This window comes from Trichoplusia ni, chromosome 5 (genome assembly GCF_003590095.1).
Source record: "Trichoplusia ni isolate ovarian cell line Hi5 chromosome 5, tn1, whole genome shotgun sequence".
NCBI lineage: Eukaryota > Metazoa > Arthropoda > Insecta > Lepidoptera > Noctuidae > Trichoplusia > Trichoplusia ni.
Genome location: NC_039482.1, coordinates 10,697,107 through 10,714,896, shown reverse-complemented (window position 1 = coordinate 10,714,896; position 17,790 = coordinate 10,697,107). Strand labels below are relative to the sequence as shown.

The 17,790-nt window shown below is 34.5% G+C and overlaps 1 protein-coding gene across 1 annotated transcript in view; it reads left to right on the top strand.

Moving 5' to 3' along the window:
* Positions 1–4,600: 4,600 nt before the first annotated feature.
* LOC113494466 (neuropilin and tolloid-like protein 2) overlaps positions 4,601–17,790 on the top strand; it is a 129,006-nt gene continuing 115,816 nt past the window's right edge. The window contains exon 1 of the mRNA XM_026872814.1: positions 4,601–5,141. The gene's annotated coding sequence lies outside the window, so the exon portion shown is untranslated. The remainder of the gene's footprint in view (positions 5,142–17,790) is intronic.

Below are 17,790 nucleotides of genomic sequence, written 5' to 3'. Positions count from 1 at the left end.
TGGCGAGAAGGTATTCAGAAATGAGAGAATTTTTCAACCCCCACGATTGTTTGAGCGATCTGCGCCAAATGGTGGGTATTATATGAATAGTTCATAGGGAATACTATAACTAATACACCCAGACGACACTGAGAATTGAGGAGTTACAATGGTCCTAAAATTTCCTTCAACTGAGAATGATAAGGGCCCGGATTGTAAAGTTAGCTCACTTGTGGACATTTTAGATTCCAATCGAAAGTAAACATGAAAGAAATTGAAAATTTTTATACCATAGAATTATTTTACAAAAAGCATTGAAGACATTAATGTATCAAGCATATTTTTTATCACATTGAAGCTGACTCGTGAGATTTACACGAGGTCCTTATTGAATATACAATATCATTTAGATTTTGTTCATTTTCATAATAGTAGTTGTGACTTTATTTCTGCTGTGTACAGCCTCTCTATTAAATAAATATTGACGTAAGTTTAACATACAGTACAATTATTTATAAACTCAAAACGTTTTGAAACAGAACATGTTGATCCAATTTAGAGCAGAGTATCGTGTTTCAGTAATAATGAGGCCTGAGCTACAACGAATAATTAATATTTTATTTACGTGTGAGGTTACATTTTAAAGAACGTATTCTGGAATTTTGATACACAACTTTGAGATGTTCTTAAATGTATCTGTTGTGAACCTTTACTTTGAAAGTATTTTTATATCTGCATGACCTTTAATATTCTTCGGGTTCTTAGGTTTAATCAGACGTTTTCATAGGGAAAGCCCGACTAGTTTCAGACTAGACGTGTGCGAGCGAGTTCAACTGGTCGGGCGTCCCGATAAATTCACTCGAGTAAACCGTTATTAACTAAATAATAAGTAAACTAAACAGGCCGCAACCCTACCAACGGAAAACCATCTCCAGCTACTGCGTAACATTTTTCCAATCTAAGTTAAATCTGCAAGACGTGCGAAGGAAGAAAGGGATCCCATACACACCCCTGCCGATACAAATTCAAAACAGTATCGTAGTGATATAGCAAATAACCAGAAAAGAATGAAAGTGTTTTTCACAAAAAGAACATACTGACACAAAATATGATACAAATTGTAGAAGACTTCATGCTGTTATTTGTATTTTCTCTCAAAGTCTGAGAAGTTAGAGCGCAAGCAAACACGGGCGGCTTAGCATAGGCTTGGTACACGCAATATTGGGCGCATTCATCACCACTGAGGTACATAGCTCCGCGCAGGAGTGGGTCCCAGTGACAGATGTTATAATTCTTAAGATTAAGTTATACATTTAACACATGTATCAAAATATGTTACATACGAAAAATGCTTAGTTTCTTAATAAATAATATCCATTTTATCAAATAATGGAAGAAGCGAGTAATCAAGTTTAAAGCAAACGACTTTTGTAGAGAGATAGAGAGAAGAAACAATCTAAAAATAATTAAAAAGAAAATGTACTCTCGTACTTCAAAGAAATTCACTGACAAACTAATAAGCTAATGTTCCCGCTGTCAGTGCAACCCCACCCCATTGTATACCTCTGGGCGCATTTAAATAAATTACTGCTCTGACTAAATATAAACTATTTTGGAAATTAGTTTAATGCAGTTCAAGTATATTGTGGCGCTGTTTATCTTCGCGGTAGATTATCAGGGCAGGCCGGGGTAGGCAGGATTACAGGGGTAGTGGCGGTTACTTATAGCCCGATAGCGGAGTATTTGAGGTTAACCTACTAAGTAACTGTGGTTCACGTACTTATAGGGTGATTAATTGACTCCAATTTAATTGTTGTATCATTTAATGTCCATGTATGTAAGTCCATAAGTTTCTCTATATAAGTTCTGAATACCTCGACGTAATCAGAAATCTATTTAGTAGCTTGTGTACTCTTGCACTATTTTTAAATTAAATTGTACATGTATCTTATTTATATTACAGGATTATGACTTAATGTTGCTTATTCCTCTCCTCAGCTAGGACTTAGGAAGCGGTCAAGAACGGGTGATATTATTATGGGGTGTTGTATTTTTTGTGTTGCTCGGTAGCCTATTTAGAATAAACATATTTTAACTTTACAACATGGTTACACAATCGATATCGTCAAGATCAAAATTCTAAACAGCATAGATGTTTCATAAATGACACGAAACTCCATGACACGAATATGTATGTACCTAACAAATTCTGCGTGAAGCCACAGAACCGGGCGATCACAACTGTTTGTCCGAGCTCCGAGCATATCGTGATAACAGCCTGCACTAGCCGATATCTCCGGTATCCGACCACATTTGACTCACGCGAGGAATACACGTGAGTCAAATCTGATGGCACCAGAATATACATCGACATTGACTATTTTTAAGTGCGTATGAAAAACTCAATACTCAATTCGTCTGTATTTCGATTTAGTTTAATGTTTTTTACCTCAGATCTTTGGGCTGGTTAAACCGATTTTGTTGATTCTTCATCATTTTACTTGATACAGCTGACATATGGTCACTCGTTCGATTGTCGCGTAGGACAAGCATTTGTGTGATCCACAAACGTTTGTGCTGGGTTCAGTTGGGTGTCGTTGAGCATTTGACTCGAATGTTTGTGAATCTAACCGCGACACAATGGTTACAGCGGGAGTCGTTTAATATTAATGATCAACTGATTGAACTATTTCTCAAGCTGATTTCAGAGTTCCGGACAGAAAATTCTCTCACCAATTGACTTCAGTCAAGCCCGCACCACTCCTCTCCGCGTAGCTCTTCGTCAATCAGAAATAATATCCGAAAAATGTATCCTAAAATCTATTCTATTGCTTCTACGTTTACACTTTAATAGCTCCCGTATGATGTATAGGAAACACCTGCAGATAACATTTTACAACACCATGGGTGACACCGCGGTACGCAACTAGCGCTACACAAATTAAAGTCACGTACCTCCCCGTATACTTGAAACAAACTTGTGACAAACGATCATTATCGGAGATTCAGATAACAATATGGTAAATGAATAGGAGCATCGTATCATCTGAACAAGTCGAGACAAACTTTACAGAACTTGTGTTTAGACACACGACACCCTGTTCCAATGTTTCGAGTTTAGCTGTTTGATGTGCCAAGTATATTTACGTGTTTTCTTCCAAATTAAAGTAATCATAGCTCTACCCGCGACTTTTCCCGCGTGGATGTCGGTTATAGCTGTATTTACATTACCTCCTGAAACGCATTAGGATGATACCAAGCATGTAATACATGTTAATCTAGGGCTGTATTATATTAGCTTGCTCCATACTAGATCTCATTAAAAAGGGTTAAGCTTTTTCAGAGATAGAAAACATAGACAGACGTAAACTTTCGCCTATTTAACATAACAAAGTCTTCCTTCAAGACCTTTTAACACTGTGATAAATTCGTGAAAACCATGTTTCAGAAGGCTCGTTAAATTGTGGGTCCCGGCTGTTATTCCTACATGTTTGGCAGTCGTTGCAGGTAGTCAGAAGCTTGAAAAGTCTCTCAATCAGTCTAACCAAGGAGTATCGTGTTACTCAGGTGACTGGGTTGAGGAGGTCAGATAGGCAGTCGCTCCTTGTAGAACACTGGTACTCAGCTGAATACGATTAGACTGGAAGCCGACCTCAACATGTTGGAAAAAAGGGCTAGGCAGATGATGATGATGATTGAGATTTAGCGTAAACAATGAAATATATTGAAGTCTAAGCAAAGCTTGGATGTCCCTTAAGGATTTCTTGTTTAAATCGGATTTTAATTAGCAACATTACACCCTAATCGGACTTAATGATCTGATACCAATTACTTTAACACTTTCAATATTTCTTTCGCACTTGGAAAGATACTCGGAGAGGGAGCGCCATCATTAGGGCAAGGAGCCGTAAAAATAAAACGATCATGGTAGCAAATGGTAGATAATGGTAGCAAATGGTAGTAACGGCAGACGACATTATCCTAATCTTTAATGTTTATACGTTTCAGATATTTCAATATAACTTTATCTTAAGTAGGTATAATGAGAGAGACATCGATTTCTCATCCAATTAGTACCGTTTGGCTGTAGGCGGCTTGTTCTCAGTTGTTGCAATATTTCGTAACAACCTCGCGACCGAGTTTGTCGTAACAAATTCTCATAAGTTTGTAAGAATCTCATTTTATACGTAAAAGTTATTTATGTGTAATTAGTTTAATTTTATAACATGGTACTTCAGATTCAAGCCTAATGTTTGTTTACTTTAAAAGCATATGATTTTATCTACACACAGGTATTGAGGATTCCTTTAATCTATACATATACAATTTTACTGTGTTGTTGGTCAAACCCATAGCCGTATCTAGGCTTACAGCTAAAAGCAAACTAGCAACTTGACTTTTCAAAAGGTAACATTCTTTTTTTTATATTCAAATTCGAATTCTTTTGTTTTTGTAGGTTATGGGTAGGTATTTCTTCCACATTTCATAACCTAACTCAAGAAAATTATTGTTATAATATTTGAACACAGAATTTATTTGAACATTGTACCACAATATTAATTATGAAAGTAAGTACTTACCTACGTGACTAAATGACTTTAATGCAAACTACTAAAGCACTCGTCTTTGGTGACATTGTTAATAAGTTCAAAGTGATGCATCGAGGCGACACAAGTAACATTCGCGCTCTAACCATTATATATTCAGATAATCTTAATTCACAAAACTCTACAGACAGCATCCACTAACATTCAGAAGACGCTAGAGCGAGACAGTGATACTCGCATCTCTGTCTACCCCTGAAACGCATACCTTTTCATTATGACTTCAGTCGCGTCGCGAACTCACTCGAGAGCGGACCTGCCGCGATCCCGCTTCAAAAATAATAAAAAATTAATACTAAAACACGTGCAATCGAATTCTAAATTCAAAAGTGACGTTTTAACTTTTTATTTCAACAGCCGGTACGTGCTAACGTGTTGTTCTACTCAGCTTCATAAGTTTGTAAAAAAGTTTTATGTGTTAAAAAATTATAGTGACTTTGTCGTTGATGCCAGGTTATTAAGATCAAAATAACCTAGGAATATTTTCGTCGAGGACACAGTTTGCTATGCACGGAGACAGTTCAACTGTACGTGATATATGGAACTTGTTTTTTTAATGTGAGTAGATGATTTAAACTTTGGAATTTCTTGAAAGAGCGCAGTGCGCGGAAACTACAGTTTTATTTCGATCTTTTGAATTTCTGAAATAGTGTTAGAAACATTTATTTTAAAAATACGATTTTAGTCCATTAATGTTAAAAAGGATGGAATAATTAACCATAAACTTCATTTGAATTTCGTGTATAACTTTCCAGGGAACTTGAAGCTCTGTAAAGTGATGCTCATTAACTACTAAAGTGAATTCTAGTGGACTTGTTTGAATGTCTTAATATGTCTTTATTTTACGTAAAAGCTAACCTGAGAATCCTACTAATATTATAAAAGTGAAAGTTTGTTTGGATGGATGGATATTTGTAACTCTTTCACGCAAAAACCATAAGATTATTTTTGGACAAAATTTGGCTAACATAGTTTATTACCTGAATTAATAAATAGGATTTATTCATCACACTTTTGTGTTTAAAGTCGGATCGTTTCGTCAAATTAAAAGGTATATTGTAATTTGCAAATATTACATACGTGTTCACCCACGGGAGCCATTGTTTATTGGCTTGTATCTATAGATTTACCTATCTCTATTGGTAAACGCATTCATGACTAAGTTGATTTAACTTTATTTTTGACATTTGTATTTAAATATTAGTTTTGGCTTTTTTATACTGTGTTAGTATTGGTCACAGAAAAAGTTTTCTTAGGTGTTTCATAAAAATAAAAGCTGTGATTGATCATTGCCAAAATTATTGCTTACCTCTGTCTGGTCTTAGAGCACAAGCTATCGCCATACCAATATTCATCAAATTTAGTCAAGCGGTTTAACACTCACAGGCAAAATCAAATTCAACTCTGATATACGAGCTGAAAATTTTGAGATACTATTAATTACGTGAGAGGGACAAAATGACCCTTCATTGAAAATACCGTATTAAACCGAATCCAGTAATTCTCAAATCTGAGCCAAAAAGTCTAGACTGAAAGTATCCAGCCTCGCGGGCTATAGTGACTAAATGAAACTAGTCCATAATAACAGTTGGTTAGGTGATCTTAAAGCTCCATTAGCGGCAGCTAGCGGCGTCACTATAAGTGCCAGTGGCCTCTCACAGCTGGCAGCTGTTACTTAAAGTTGAGTGCCCGAAGCCGGCGTGTTAACCGTTTAAAATTGAATTATCGGTTTAGGTACGAAAGACATGGTTTAATGTAGAGCCCACGAACGAATATTGAAACATCACTGAATTTTATATTATGTCATAAACTAGGACTTCAATAAGTAATATAATATATCTCTAATTCTAATACTGATTGAATCTCTCTTTCCTACATTATTATATTCCAATGTATTGAACTGAAAAGTCAAAGTCACATCACTTATTAAAAAGGAATGTCATTCCCTTACATTTTAAGTTTCCTATTCGTGACTTCGCTAATACAATACAATAGTCAAAACGACAAAGAAAAAACTATTGACCATTTTTAAATGAAAATCTATTTAGAGCAAAATTCGAAAAAGTTTCACCAAGAACTGACAATGACGGTTGTCGTTGGTCAATGCGAACAATTGCTAATACCAACTTAACAATATAAAATTACCACAGATATTTAAGAAACGAACTTTATAGGGATTTTTATCCCTACTAATATTATAAATGCGAAAGTAACTCTGTCTGTCTGTCTGTTACGCTTACACTTATACTGAACTGATTTTAATAAAATTTGGTACAAAGATAGAGTTGACCTTGAGAAAGAACATAGGGCAGTTTTCATCCCGGACTTTTGAAGAGTTCTCTTGGAAACGCGACATAACCGACAACGACGCGGGCGAAGCCGCGGGCGAAAAGCTAGTTAATACATAAGTCTTGGGAAAGTCGTTATTTTTGCTATATAGCATCATGTACATTAGAGGTATCGATTTGAGATTTCAAATGGATTAGTGAACTGTATATTGTATCTAATATAATGAATATAAATTACCTACTTATGTCACGTCATAGCACTGATGATAATCAGTTGTGATTTGTGTCATAGAAATTGATCAGATATTACACATTCATAAATAATTTGACGCAGAATAATGTTTAATATTTCATGAAATTGTATTGAAGTTATTGGATATGAGTGGTTTTGTTTTATTATTAGGCTTCATAAAGTGATTTATACATAAAATTAATTCAAACCGAATTAGGGGGAAAATAGAAAATATATAATTGGAAGGTGTAGAGAAGCGACGTACATAGAAATACTTCATGAAATTTTTCTTACACATTTTATCTACAATCCTAAACCGTTCAAGTGCGAGTCAGGCTTCCTACACTGAGGATTCCGAATCAAATAGGCCATGGACAAACAAACTTGCAAGGTGACAAATAAATTTATAGGTACCTTACCAAACAAAAACAAGGATCGTAACAACCGTTGCTTAGCCACACATTTATTTTTAGTACCTGATGCTATAGCGGCAGCAGAAATACGTTATCTCGATCGTTCATGAGATACAGCATGTTGACGGTCGGACGATCGACAAACGGACAGACAGTGGTGGACCACAGTGACAGGGTTCACTTTTAGTACAGAGTAATAAAAAATACTTTTCTAAGGTGTTCTTGAGACCTTAATAATTTCAAAATTGAGGACGAACACGCAGGAAAACTTAATACAAAAATAGTTAAGAGCTCTCGCGCATACGAAGTGGTTCCGTAGCGGAATGCTAAGCATAAATTTATTGACGTGCACAGCTGCAGCCGTTATTGCTGTTTTCATTTAGAACGAAAATACCATAGAACCGTGTCTGTATGTATATTAAACAGGTTCTCCAGTTTTCGTATTAGAATATATTGTAAGGAACCAAAATGTATTGTTCGCACTTATTACAGTTGAACTTGTTCTTGCTTTTTGCAAATTAGATCTATACGTTATATTCGAACAAAGAACGTGTTTAAACTGACCCGATCATAACTTGCATAGTAAGTTTCATCATGTCAAAAGTTTCATAAAACAGCTAGGTATTCATCTGTTCGCATTGCATTAGATTCAAATTCAAATATATTTTTTAAAATATCCTCATCCTTGAAAAAAATGCACGACATTTATTTAAAATAAGTATGTGTAAAAACAGTTTTTACAATACACATTTTTTTAATGTGGAACTTTTTTCTACTACTACTACTATTAACTAGCGTAATTTCCAGATTTTTTTAACATCATTATCAGAAAAATGACTATAAACTCCAACTGTAACTATCGCACTAAAGGGCAACTCACAAAAACTAAGAGCCAACATTAAAGGATCGTTTACATCATAATTTTACATTTCTCGGTAATAGGCATCATTACACAGCGCCCCAACTTAGCCGATAGTTTGAATTGTTTTTAAGTAAAAACTTGTGGAATCGATAAGTTTGTGGAAGTTAGCTTTTAGTTCGGGACAGTTTGCTGGGATATCTTCAAAGTATTTTACATATTTTTACTGTCTCTGGTATTGTGATTGGATTGACGGATTTATGTGCCTGAGGTGACAGGTTCAAATCGAACAAGTACTATTACAAAGATGTATTTTTTTGAGAGGCAAGCCAGAAAATACTTTCATTATTCACGCTGTCAAATTCTGTCGTGTAGTTTTATCGAAACACATAGAACCTTTATACGAAAACCCTCACCGGCATCTTCCAAATACTCATCACTGAGTGGACATTATTATGGGTAGAAAGACCCATTGTATTTCGCAAGAAGAGTTCCGATACTCGTAATTAGCCATTGGGGTAAGGGCGGGCATTTTTGACCCCCACTAAAGTATTTAAGGGGACTTAATAAGTCTGAAGGCAATGGTGCAGTAAGTAATGGGGGTCTGGGGGTGTGGACGGAACGGGGGTCTTATAAATCGTAATAAGAAAGTTTGAAAAGATGCTACGAAATGATCAAACGTTACAGGTAACGTTGAAAGAGAATTATGTTTATCCATTTTATACATGTTGACAGATAAGCAAACTTCGAAATATACTATCATAAAAAAATCATAATATTATCGGTACGGATGCGTAGTTAGGTTTAATTGAAAGCAAAAGATACCATCTTATATAGAAATGAAGACTTTCAAAAGAACTAAATTTCTAGTCGATCGTAAATTGGCTAAATAGATCCCAGAAGGCTCACGTTTTAAAAGCAATTTTGCTCAAAATTTACTGAGATTTCGTTTCTGAAGGTGCCTTTTGTTTTACGTTAAAACCTCTCTGGAACAAAATACGGGTTATATAAATATTGTAATGAAGATCCTTTGGAACACTTAGTTTCTTAAACATATTTTTATTAAGTTTTGCCACAAATTTAATCCATGTTTTGTTTAGCAGGAACACTCATACAAAATGTTATTTTTACATTGTTTTTAAAGACTATGCAATAACATATTCAATGTCCCCATTGTAGTTTTTTGACAAAAAAAAAATTAATTTTAATAAGACACTAACGAATTCATGTTTAATTCACAAAAACAATCTTCCTATTTTATACTTTTTCACAAGATAATTATTATTCTTAATTAATTCTTTACCAGTGACAGTACACAAATCAATCACCTATTGCAGTCATCTCATCATAAAGTCTACATTATACAGCGCTGTACAGCTCTCTATAATAAGCCTCTTCAGTTTAACGAAGCCTCTGATATTTCACGTTGAAATCACTTCACCATCTTATTCTCATCGAATGGTAATCAGCATGAATATTCAAGCGTCTTCCCTTTGGCCCTAGACTTGGAATCGTTTAGAATTAATTGACAAGCTTGAACAAATGTTAATCTGCGATCGACTTGGCAACGTGTCAGGGTATTTGGACCAATTAAAATCTAGAACAAGATCAAAAAATAATGTTTGGTTAGAGAATTGTGTGTTATACAAGACTATAAATGACTCTATTCGCATAGCAGATAGATTACTATTGGTTTTGAATTTCCATTTCCTTATCGAAACTATAGTAGAGTTAGTTGCTGCGACTATCAACAAGATAATAAGAATTACCAGCATACAAATGTCCCACTACGACACAAAGACCTCGTCCCATATTGAGATTGATTTTTGGTATCTTACTTTTACTGAAGATGATTTCTAACGTTTAGTAGCAAAACATTAAAATAATTAACAAAAAATATTGAAATTTGTCTGTGTTGGATTCGAATCTGAATCCTCGCGCTTATAGTATAAATAACTGCAACATTCATCATCAGATCTATATACATTGTATATCTCTACTAATATATATAGCTGAAGAGTTTGTTTGTTTGAACGCGCAAATCTCAGGAACTACTGGTTCAAATTGAAAAATTATATTTCGGTTCAATCATCAAGAAAGGTTTTAGGCTATATAACATCACGCTGCCACTAATAGGAGCAAAGATACAATGGAAAATGTGGATAAAACTGCTAAAAATATTCAACTTCGAGAGCTTCCGTTCAAAAATTCCTGACTTATATATTCTAACCACGCGGACGAAGTCGCGGGCAACAGCTAGTAAAGCAATAAATTGATGGATAAAGAAACTGAAAACAGAAATCTCGAGTCCCGTCTTACAACGACATTGACCTACTTGGCTTATCAATCCTCAACGCTCACATAAGTATAATTCACATTTAATTACTAGTTCACACTACAAAAGCTATTAAGCATAAGTTTGATTGATTGGACTGGTGTTGAATAGGTAGGCGAAGTTGCGAAGTTAACGCAATTATTGATAACACAATAACTAGTCGTCCAAAGTTGGCGTTATCTCAATTATATTGTGTCCCCTCGGGACCGATATCGATGGCCTTCAGCGAGCTATGATTCCCTCAGGACTCCGAATGATTTGGAACGAATGCCGCCAAAAATGAAAGTGTTGTTGGTACGACTGCCCAGAAATTAATAGCTGTGTCGGCTGAGTATAAAAAGTATAAATATATTTTCATATATACCTACTCCGTCAGATTATTATAAAAGGACTTTTTGGTGTTACCTGAACAATCGAAATTAATAAAATTTGATCGACTTATTTAACTTAGTTAACTAGCTGTTGCCGGCGACTTCGACCGCCTGGTTAGAATATATAAGTTATGATTAAGGCCTGCCCTGTTTTTTTTCCACATTTTCATTTTCCTTTCCTTTTTTTTCCTCATTTTATTGTATCTTCGCTCCTATTAATTGCAGCGTGATGGTATATAGCCTAAAACCTTTCTCGATGAATGGTCTATTCAACACCAAAATATTTTTTCAATTTGAACCAGTAGTTCCTGAGATTAGCGCGTTCAAACAAACAAACAAACTCTTCAGATTTATAAATTAGTATTGAGTATAGATTTTGTGTTGAGAATTAATTGAATTGTTTTTAGAAGCCTAAAGTTTGCCTAAGAGCACAGCCGCAGGCAATAGTAAAACTTTTTATATGAATAGGACTTCTCTGTTTATGTTATCTTAAACTTGAAATAGAAAATGTATATTCGACGATTAACAAAGACAGTTATATGAAAAGAAAGCGCGTGTAATGTTGACAGTTATACTTTATAACTTAATTACCTCTTGAAACAGAGGCCTAAGTTTTGGTCCCCATCGTCGCGTCCCGTTTTATTTAGTTTGTCGCCAAAACTAAATAACAGTGTTTAAACATTTCGGGAAGCTATTGCTCACTAAAGAACAAGTAACCCTGCTTCTTGAAATATTAACGTTTATTTTATGTATTTATTTTCAATATGTAATTAAAGAGCTGATGAAAAAAATAATTTCGTAATCTCGATTCGTGTTTAAGGGGTTGCACTTTTTGACAAAGGCTCACAATAGCACATTACTGAAAGTAATTGCAGGAAATATGTGATGAAAATTGAATTTTAAATCTACCTGTTATACAAATACTCGGTTAGGTACGACTCATGCCGATAATAAGAAAAATAATTAGACGACCTCCGTGGTCGAGTGGCGTACGCACCGGTTTCAAGATGTCGCTAGCTCTGAGATCCCGGGTTCGATCCCCGGTCAGGTCAATGTAAAAATTCACATTTCTACATTGTCTCGGGTCTGGGTGTTTGTGGCACCTTCGTAGTATCTGAATTCCATAACACTAGTGCTTTAGTAACTTACTTTGGGTTCAGAACAATGTGATGTTGTCCGCATTTATTAAAAATAAAAAATTGTTCACCCCTCAAATAACCTGCACCTATCATTGTCTTTAAATACTTCTTTTATTATAATCCTCTGTAAATAGGAGCTCGCTCCAGCTCCGCAGTACAACATTAACGGTCTGGTTTTATCATTACTCTATACTTAAACAAAGAACTGTTTTTCCTGCTAAACTTACAACTAACTGCAACCAGGTTCGTTTTATTTTAGAATTAATTAAAACTGTCTCTCGGTAGAGAGTGCTTTGTTTATTGTGACATTATACTGTTACTAGACCGTCACAGAATATTGTGCATTGAAACTAAGTGAGTATAGACATAATTATTTTTTTACCACATTGATAATTGTGGAAATATTTTTGTTATCAAACGATGCAAAAGTTTCTATTCGACTAGGTTCTGACTCAACCGGAGTCCTCAATCAAGAGCTGATATTTGCAAGAATATAAAATGCTGTGTGTCTTGAGAATGTTTCTTAAATGTTTGTGAAACGTATAAACAATACAGTACCACACACTAAACTTAAAACAATATCAAATATGTCCTTTAAATTATCCCACAGTATATCTAATGTATTTAAGAGAACCGATAAGTCTTGTATTTAAATGATGCAAAGGTTTACTCACGCTTACTTATCGGGATTGTCTGACTAGTTTCAGTTAAAGCGGCGGCGGGTCGCGAGTCAAGCTAGTTGTAAGTTCGACTCTTGACCTTGAAGTAGCGTCTTTTATGTATGAATAGTCCTCACAAAAATAAAGTAGAACTTCAGCTTTGGGTGAAATTAAATTTGAACATATTTACAGCAAACAAATTAGTAAACATGTGATGGTAGCCCCGCGCTCGGCGGCGCAAACACAAACCTTGCTAATTGCCGGAGAACAACACTCAATATTGACTCACTTTTGTTACTTAATCATGACGGAATCGCTTAAGAATTACCTTTTTAATAACCGTTGCTTGTGTCATATAGTCAATAATTTTTGTAACATAAAACTTTCCTTATCAAACAATCGTTCTGACTGAGAAAACCGTATCAAAATCTATTGAGTAGTTTACAAGATAAAATCCACAAACTGTCTAGTCATTTATAAAAAATTGCGTGTAAAATTGCTTGAAATTTAATTAATGAATATAATTAATTTACAACTAGATGTAACATAAACACATTATCTTTAAACTATAATATATTTTAACGGTAGCGCAAAATTAACAGTCTTTGACAGATTAGTCCAGAAAGTTCGGCACAAAAATAAGTGACCTACATATTGGCGGCGTGAAGTTTACGTCCACGTTTACTCCGGTGCCGGAGTTCGATCGGGCGTTTCGAAACTATTGCTGTAATTACTGCTATTATAATTGTAGTAAAGTTGCTCTTATATATTGTAGGGAATGCGGTTAAATTCGATTTGAAAAATTGATTGTTTTCCGGTTTCAGATTTTATTTGTGACAACAATTTGAACCTGTTAGACTAATTTATACTACATTTTGCCAATTGTTTTTTTTTCTAATTTTTGTGCTACAATCGGGCTTTTTTTATTTTATGTTATATTAATTTAACATATAAAAGTAAAAGCCAAAATATTGTCGGTATTCATTATTCACATAAACCATATTTAAAACGTGCCGTTTGATGCAAAAACTAAAATAATAGTAGACAGCAATATAAATCAAAAACTATTTTCAAACGCCATATTTAGTATCCAGTGAAAGCTGCATCGATTACACACGGGTGACACACTGCCTAACGTTACAAAGCTTGTCTATCTGATGTGTGACGTCACTATTGTTTTGATCACATCTGTCAACTAATGTTCCGAAGCTTTTTTGCCAATGTTTTTGTGCTTCCATTTTGTAAATGTCAATGAATAGTGATTTGACTGAATGGATAGCTGATCGGTTGAGGTCACTGCGCTAAATGTAATGTGCGTCGTGTCGCGAGTTCTATTCCCATACAGGACAAATGTTTGTACGATGTGCACGATCATTGTCTGAGTGTAATTTATCTATATTATGTATATATTTGGAAATATATAAGTGTTTATCAATTTTCTTGTACATAATACGAGCTTTGCTAAGCTTGATTTTGAAAGTTGTAGAATTTTGCAACATATTGTAATATACGGGAACTATGTGACGTGTGACGGGACATTTACTGGTCCTTACAATACACTGCAGAGAGAGTTAGCAGTCGGAGTAAAGCTACCTATTAACAGACACGGATCATGTCAATATTCACTATTTAATACATAACATTTACAATATTCGTTCAGAAACATTGGCAAAAAAGTGTTTCTATTTTTGTTGTTTCATTTTTTGAATAAACGTTTACTAACGCCTATTTATCGAGACAGCCCGACTATTGCCTGAGTCGTACGAATTCAGGTTATTCTATTCCTTACTGTACCTTTGGAACCTTTTTTCTGTATTTTTTGAAACCTGAAATAATTGCCCCTATGTTTATAGCAGTTGTGAAAAAAAATATGTTTTTAAAAAGTATTCATTTTGCAAATTAGAAAACGTTTATTGGCCTGTTTAGTCGTTTAGAAAGTGAAGTGCGAGTGAGGGCAACAATTGAAAAACTTTTTTTACTAACTTCCTAATTACATTTTGACTGGGATCAATTATGAGAGGACTTATTTGTAAAAGTTTTCTTATTCAATTGAAGCTGTGTTATTGATAACTGAGGTAATTAAAATTTTACTTTTTAAATGCGCACAACATCACTTACATTGTTCTGAAAAGTAAGTTGCTAAAACACTTGTGATATGGAATTCAGATACAACGAAGGTACCACAAACACCCAGACCCGAGACAATGTAGAAATGTGAATGTTTACATTGACCCGACCGGGGACGGAACCTGGGACTTAAGAGCTAGCGACACCTTGAAACCGGTGCGTACGCCACTCGACCATGGACTAATAATACGATTTTAAGCTCATACAGAATACAAACCTGCAACTTCTGGCTCAAAACACCAGTCGTTTTACCAACTACGCAACTTATTATTGACCAGGTGCATATTTTTTCCGTATTGTTTAACTCTGGCATCGCTCACAACTAATTACAAGTTCGAGTCATCCTACAGACATACACATAGCCTCACAAACTAACCGAGCAGCAGATTGGGCCTCAGATCGGTCTCACGATAACATATGAAATTGGATTTCATTCCGATAGTAATACGTACATCATATAAGTTATTCATTAACTTGAAAATTAGGGCAAGTTCAAACTGGTGCCGTATTGAAACCTTCATTTAACAAATCTCCTAGACGGTGACAGGCATGGTTTTCATTTGACTATTATATAAAAACTAGCGCGACTTCGTCCCCGTGGTTAGAAGATATAAATTATGATTTATACCTGTCCTGTTTTTTCACATTTTCCATTGTATCTTCGCTTCTATTAGTCGCAGCGTGTTGGTTTATAGCCTAAAGCCTTCCTTGATGAATGGTCTATTCAACACAAAAGGAATTTTTCAATTTGCACCAGTAGTTCCTGAGATTAGCGCGTTCAAACAAACAAACTCTTCAGCTTTATTAATTAGTATAGAGTATGATAGAGCATCAGATACTTATTATTTGGACGCAAACATCTCACATACTTAACGCGACAGGTTTGACAGGTTTGTCAGAAATTACGCGTTTTGTATCGTGTTTGCATAAAAAAAGTTGCAATAAAAGACCTTTAAATTGGTTGCAAATGTTTTCAGACACACGTAGTATTGTAAACCAATATGTACTATTTATCTGAAGCGTATTCGACGTGCTGTCTACTTTACAAAAAATAACACAAAACGATTTTGTTCGTCATCTCCGCACCAGTGTAAACTGTCCCTTAGGGTCGCTACATGAGACCTACGCCATCTGAACTAAGGACGTATATTTCAATTGTTGATAACAATACTCGTCACTGAAGATGGAATGTCTGGAGTTATTAGTTTGTCTTGATTGACATCTCAATCTAAAATAATAACATAAACCCTTGCCGAAGGCTGTGATTCAAAGATTTATGTTTAACAAATTGTTTGGTACATTAATATGTATTATTTTCATATAATTATATTATTTTCGATTTGGTATGCTTCAAAAGGTTAGCTTACTACATTACCACATTTCTTGAAATTCATAGAAATGTCAGAAATCGCTTAATAAATGTTATTAAATATGTTTCCAATACGTCACGTGAATTGAACTGTCGATTACAAACTTTTAGTGAGTCACTTCCGAATACATATTTATTTAGATTAGTGAAATCTTAAATTGAAAAAAAAAAATATTTTAACAAAATTTATTAGAATTTCTAAAGAGACTTTTCGACCGCAAAATCTTGATCCCGTCCCCAGAGCATAATGTATCTCTATTACGTCTCATATAAAGCGGTCGTGTCTAACTTTAATTTAAAAAAAAAACACAGAGTTTTACCGCGTTGTATTTTATACAAAATGTATTTATTCAAAGTAGGCTACTGAGTAGTCCTTTTTAAAGATCAATCAAATTAACAGAGACCACCCTATATCGCCCACCCTTCACCGCTTCTCAAGTGCCAGCTGTGGATAAGAAATTGCTCAACAAATTCTTTAGCAATAACCAAAGTAATTATAATTGTAGTCTTGCATAAAATATATGTACTCAAAAATATACATTAATCAATAGATGGAACTGACCTGTTGGTCTAGTGGTCGATGGCCCTGACTGATATACCGGATGTCATGGGTTCAATTCTCACATACGACAAATTTTTATTTGATAAGCCTCATTAGTTCCGTGTCTGAATGCAATTACGATTAATATATATGTATGTATGTATTAGCCTGAATACTTGAAGATATTACTATTGACAATACTATTGGAGGCCTTTCTCCTCATAGAATCGAGTTCTATTTCAAACGATTCAGATAGAGTTGATACTTAGGAACGACACTAGCGCCAACGCATGCAGTGATATTAATTAGAACTACTGATGACGCTAAATAACTACTTGGTTTTAAACGAATCAAAATCGAAAATAAAACCAAAAACTCAGCAGTTGAATAATATTTTTTTGGTTTATCGAGCACGGTTTCATAAATAATTTGGCAATGATGGAAACGTATAATAAGACCTAGAATAATATTTAAATAATAAAATATATCGCTCGTTTTATATTGGATGATAAAATCATTAATTAACAAGAACACAGCTCCGTGTCCTCAACAGAATTTCACCGGCACCTCATTAGTTTGACACTTCTAATGATTTTGTGTTTATTATACTTTTCAAACAGCTTTGATACTTTTCTTTGTGCCCAACAATTTAATTATTGTTTTTTCCGGGTCTTAATTAATTTACTTAATAAAATATTAATTGGGCTTTGTTTTCTTGGAATAATGATGATACTTTCTTAATTGACCTTCACTCAATTTTCTTAGCTATTTTGCTTCTGGAAAGTGAAATAAACTTACATTTCTGAAGCAATGTGCATCAACCATAATTTTAAGAATTAAAAAGATTATATTTCTGCAAATATATTTTTAGCAG